The sequence below is a fragment of the Artemia sp. Qi Xiang Cuo genome, chromosome 11 (genome assembly GCF_049724085.1).
Source record: "Artemia sp. Qi Xiang Cuo chromosome 11, ASM4972408v1, whole genome shotgun sequence".
NCBI classification, from domain to species: domain Eukaryota; kingdom Metazoa; phylum Arthropoda; class Branchiopoda; order Anostraca; family Artemiidae; genus Artemia; species Artemia sp. Qi Xiang Cuo.
The window spans coordinates 19,936,778-19,942,245 of NC_142804.1; the positions used below are offsets into that span (position 1 = coordinate 19,936,778).

General features: G+C 34.3%; 1 long non-coding RNA gene across 1 annotated transcript; it reads right to left on the minus strand.

Moving 5' to 3' along the window:
• Positions 1-200: 200 nt before the first annotated feature.
• Positions 201-5,194, minus strand: LOC148946743 (uncharacterized). Its single transcript, XR_016142439.1, has 2 exons — positions 5,045-5,194; positions 201-414 (listed from the first exon to the last, which is right to left on the minus strand). It is a non-coding gene; the product is annotated as an uncharacterized LOC148946743 (long non-coding RNA).
• Positions 5,195-5,468: the final 274 nt, after the last annotated feature.

Consider the following 5,468-nt stretch of genomic DNA (forward strand, 5'->3'; position numbering starts at 1 on the left):
CCCACAACCTTCCCCCCAAATAGTGTCATTATTTTTACTTATAGTTTTCCAACCTAATATCTTGTGTTTCAAGCCATAAAGATGCCCCCACATACGTAAAACAAAAACCTAAACCACTGTCATGGAGTAAGTTTCCTTGTATATAATCTCTAATTTTAAACCTGTCCAATCGACTAAAAAGTTCAGAATTGAAACAAATAAACATAGAGATAAAGTGTAAAGAGTCTCATTACAGAACATAAATATATTAAATAAAACATAAATTTTGAAATCGTCCTGCTATAATTATTGGTCTGTTGTAACCTCCTCCAAAACCAGGTCTGTACAGGCCTCCTCCATAGGGACGGGGTGGATAATAACCTCCATAGCCAGGCTGATAGCCTCCATATCCAGGTCGGTAGCCTCCTCCAGGAACTACAAAATGAAGGGTTAGTTACTAAAAAGTGACGCATATACTTTACACATGCAGTTTAAAGAGTGTTAGGGTTGTTATCTTTAATACACTGACAGGGATTAAGCCCCCCCCCCCCTTCCCTTGGAGAATACAGTCAGTAGTAACAAAAAATAAATAAAATATTGTAATATTCTAAATATAGTAAACTTTGCGTTTAGGGTATTTTTAATCCCGAGGAAATATTTAGGGTATCACTACGTCTGCTTATCTGTCAGTAGACAGCAGAAATTGAAGCATTCAGACTTTGTTTGAACGGCATGAATTATTTGATTTGTTTGATTTGCTAAATAATAGACCTCAACACTTGATGCGCTGATCTGTGATGCGCTGAACTGTGGTGACAGGCAATGGTAGACATAAAATTACAGGAGAAACGTCATGAAAGATAAATATGACAGGATATAATTAATGTAATCAGCTGAGAAGATACTGACTGTTTAGTAAAAGTAAAAAAAAAGTACTAGCAAAAGACTCAGCTCCGGAGTTTTACCAAATCCTTTTAGGAGATGCTGTAATTTGCCACCCTAGAGAATAATTCTGTTTTCATCAAAAACAATATATGTTGAAAATAAATGCATATTGAGCTTTAAATTCAGATTTTTTGTGTTTTGAATTTTTTTTTTTTTTTTTTATTGAAGTATGGGTCTCGCTAAAGGTTACTTTAGCGTTTGCACTAAGGTTTAAATGAGTGGCAGTTCCACTACCGTATTAATCCTACCATTTTTAGTTTTAAGCTCTGTCTGTTTCAGCTGATGTTTTCAAACGTAATATAATATAAACTTAATAATTATTTTGTCGGATTTCGGATGCTGAATACGTTTTAATTCGTATTTGTGTTGTTTTCTGTCGTTTTTTCTTCTCTGTACAGCTTTGTTTCCTTTTTTGTTTATCTTTATTTTTCGTGATTTTTTCATTCTTATTATTATTAGCATAAAATGTTTTGGTCTCCCGTTTATTTTATTCTTGCTTTTCCTTTTCTTTTGAGGGATCTGTTTTGTTTCGTTTTTGGTTTTAGTCTTTCTATTATTATTTGCAAAAAAATGTCTTGGTCTCCTATTTTTTATTTCTTACTTTTTTTTTCTTTTTTTTATTTAGAGAGATATGTTTCATGTTTATTTATTTACTTTCGTTGGTTCTTCACTTGATGATTTAATGAGCCGACCTTTTCGTCTAGAAGAGGTTTTATCGGCACCAATAGCAAGAGATGCAGAACCGTGTATAAACGAAGTTAGATTTCAACCGTTAAAAAATAGTGCTTATGTCCAAAGATCGAAGTTAGACCCCGGGGAAGCCGATTCGTTGCGTTTATGTGCCTGGAATTATCACCTCACTACTGGTTATGAAGATGTGTTGCAATTTCTTTCTGATTCTCAGGGAAAAATTAGTTTTATTGGTATATCTGGAAGTTTTTTTTAGCCATGAACACTCTTTCTCGCTGTATTCTTTTCCAGATTATAATTTGGAGGCTAAAAACCGGACGTCACTTCACAGAGGGGGAATTGCGTGTTTGATTTCAAAGTAATTGACATACCAAATAAGAAATGATATTGATGTTTGGATAGAGGGTAAGTTTGAAAGTTTTAGTATAGATTTAAATTTGGGTAGTAGTAAATTTTTGATTAGTATTGTGGTTAAGCCACCGAGCGCAAGCTGGGAAGATTTTGAGCGTGGATTTGATCAACTTACGCGTGCGGTGTCTCGGACAGGTTTAGATTTTATTTGTATGGGTGATTTTAACTTTGATCTGCTATCGCTGAACGGAGTGAATCTTGATTTTTTTAATTTGATGGTTGCTAATGATCTTTTTCCCCTAGCTAATATTTCAAAACGGGTTACGAGTCATTCAGCTACTCTCATTGACAATATTTTTGTTGGTTCCAAGTATCTGGACCGTAGTTATGCTGATGTGGTTCTGTACCCTTGTTCTGACCATTTTCCAGTTCTCGGAACGGTACTTTGTGTCCGCATAGAAAGAAATGAAAGAAAAAAAGTGAAGAATCGATCGTTAAAGAAAGAGAACTTACAGAGGCTTGGTGATGAATTAAGCAGCACTGATCTTAGCGAGATTTTGGAGATAAAAGATGACGCTTCTGGGGCATTTGATTGCATGATGGGGATCATACAGCCAATTTATGACAAGACTTGCCCAGTTAAATTTGTGATACCGCATAAAGATCAACCCAGGAAGCCTTGGATAACTACAGAAATTCTTGAAGCGTCAGAATTAAGAAATCAAGTGTATGCAGATTATTTAAATAGTAGGTGTGTCAAGAAATAGGAAGAGTTTAAAATAATACGCAATAAAGTGAACTCTAATGAGAAGAAAAGCAAAAAAAGGATATTTTTCTGACCAACTGAGTTTAAATAAGGATAATGTGAGAGGATTTTGGAGGTTTTTAAACGACCTATTGTTGGGAAAGAGGAAAGAAGGTCCACCCAATTCGCTGCTGATTCAAGGAGAAGCAGTGAGTGATGAAACGATTATTACTAATAAATTTGCTGAGTTCTTTTCAAGTATTGGTTAAAATGTGCAGGCGGAAGGGTTAGTGAATTTTTAATAATGATTCCTTGGAGGACGAATTTTTGGATGAAAAAGGAATTGGAAATGAAATTGAATTTCAACCGTGTACTGGAGATGAAATTCTGAAGGTTGTGAAAACAATCAAATCTAATTCAGCAGGGAAAGATGGAATTAATTTGAAGGCTTTTAAATCAGTGATGTGTTATTTAATACCATGTCTCGTCCACATAATCAATCTTTCCCTGCAAACTGGGGTATTCCCCGATGCGCTTAAAAGGGCAAAAGTCATCCCTCTCCATAAAGGTGGGTCTAAACTAGATATCGAAAATTATAGACCTATATCAATCCTTCCCCTGTTTTCAAAAATATTTGAAAAAATTGTGCATAAAAGGCTATATCATTACCTTACGAAAACAGGGATGTTAGCTGAAACTCAGTTCGGCTTTAGGAAAGGTCACTCGACGTCGGACGCCGTGCATTCTCTCTGTGATATTGTAAATAGATGCTTTGAACGTGGTGAAATCTCTTTGACTGTTTTTATTGATTTTAGAAAGGCGTTTGATACAGTGGATTTTAAAATTTTACTCAAACGTCTACAGTCCCTTGGAGTTCGTGGTAATTATCTGAAATGGTTTGATAGTTTCTTAAGTGGAAGATCTATTCAAGTTGTTTTAAATGATGCATTTTCTTCTCCCTATCAAGTGAAGTGTGGTGTACCTCAGGGATCTGTCTTGGGACCACTTCTGTACCTTGTGTATGTTGATTCAATGCGTTTTTACTTACCGGAGTGTTTTATCACGACTTTCGCAGATGATACTGCTTTAACTATGTCTAGTCGAATGATTGATGATCTATTGTTGAAAGTAAATAGGGTTTTAAAGTCATTTTATGTATTTACAAGTTTAAGCCTTTTGTCAGTGAATGTTCAAAAAACTAATTTTATGATTTTTAGAAGAGTTGGTAAGCCTCCGAGTGTTGATGGAGAGATATTTTTTAATGGTAAGCCTTTTTCACAGGTGCATGAGGTGCGTTATTTGGGCTTCCAGCTTGATTGTAATTTGTCTTGGAAGCACCATAGTGATCTTGTTGCAGCTAAAGTTGCTAGAGGTCTGGGAATTTTGCGTCGTTTGAAGCATTTTTTACCATTATCGGTTCTTTTATTATTGAATCATAGTATTGTTGCGCCTTATATGTCTTATGGTTGTGTCTTTTGGTCTAGCAATTTTTATGCAAATTTCAAAAGAGTGCAGATTTTACAAAATAAAACAGTACGTCTTCTTGGGAATTATATAGAAAATGTGAATGATACCGCGTCATGTTTTAAAAAATTAAGAGTGCTTAACATTGGTCAGATTCGCGATTACCTAGCTGCTATTTTTGCCTATAGATGTTGGAATGATGTATGTCCTCCAGTTTTTACAAATTTTTTTCGCGTAAATAGTTCACTCCACAGGTATGCGACTAGAGAGGCGGAAAATTTTACGGTTGAGCATCGAGACACCACACGTGCAGGTTTCGGGATTCGGTATTTGGAATGATATCCCAGTTGGCGTTCGGGAAGCTGAACACATTGGGTCGTTTAAAGTAAAAATAAAAAAACATTTATTGGGAGAGGGGAGGTAATTTATTATTATTGTCATCATTAATGTCTTTATTTTTTTTTTTTTTTTCGTTTTTCTTTTCTTCATAGTTTTTGGTATTATTGTTTGAATTGAGAGAGAGTGTTCAGGTCTTTTTTTTTTTTTTTTTTTTTTGAGAATTAGAATTTTGAGAGGTTGAGAATTAGAGAATTGCAGCCGTCTTTCATCAGACTTTTTTAGCCTTCCCCGGGCGGTTGCTTGTATATAGTTTATTTTGTAATTAGTAGTAAATAAAGCAAGTCAAGAATAAAGACGAAACTATACTTAAAAGCTAACAGACACACAAAACCAATTATTCAAAAAGGTGATACGGTCACAAAAAGTTATAAACTTAGGTAGTATTTTAGATCTCGCGATTTTAAAGCTTTGAAATTCGCTGAAATATCTTATGTTTATATTAGAAATATGCTTAAAAAGTGAAAAACTTACGGATTATAACCTGCCTCCTTTCTCGTGCATTCTCTTGAGCAGAACCTGCTGCAATACAACAAACTATAAGTGAAAAATACATATTAAAGAACGCTTAATTAAGATTTAAAAGTGAAAATGAAATCAGAAATAGTACTATCTTACATTAAAGCTGCAAAACCAAATCAAATCACCCTAAAAGGATCAAAATTAATCATGCTTTAACAAAGAATAGCTTAAACTAGTATTATTCTACCTAGTAAAAACCCTCCCAAAAAACTACATAAACTAACATTTCACAGACATGATAGCTTTTAAAGTAAAGCTATCAGGTACTAACGAGTTTAAAAAAATAAAGACTAAAATCAATCAAGTTTATTTGAAGAATTATATATCGGCTGTGATAATTAAAAGTGCGACATATGCCATTTTGGTCAAAAATGAA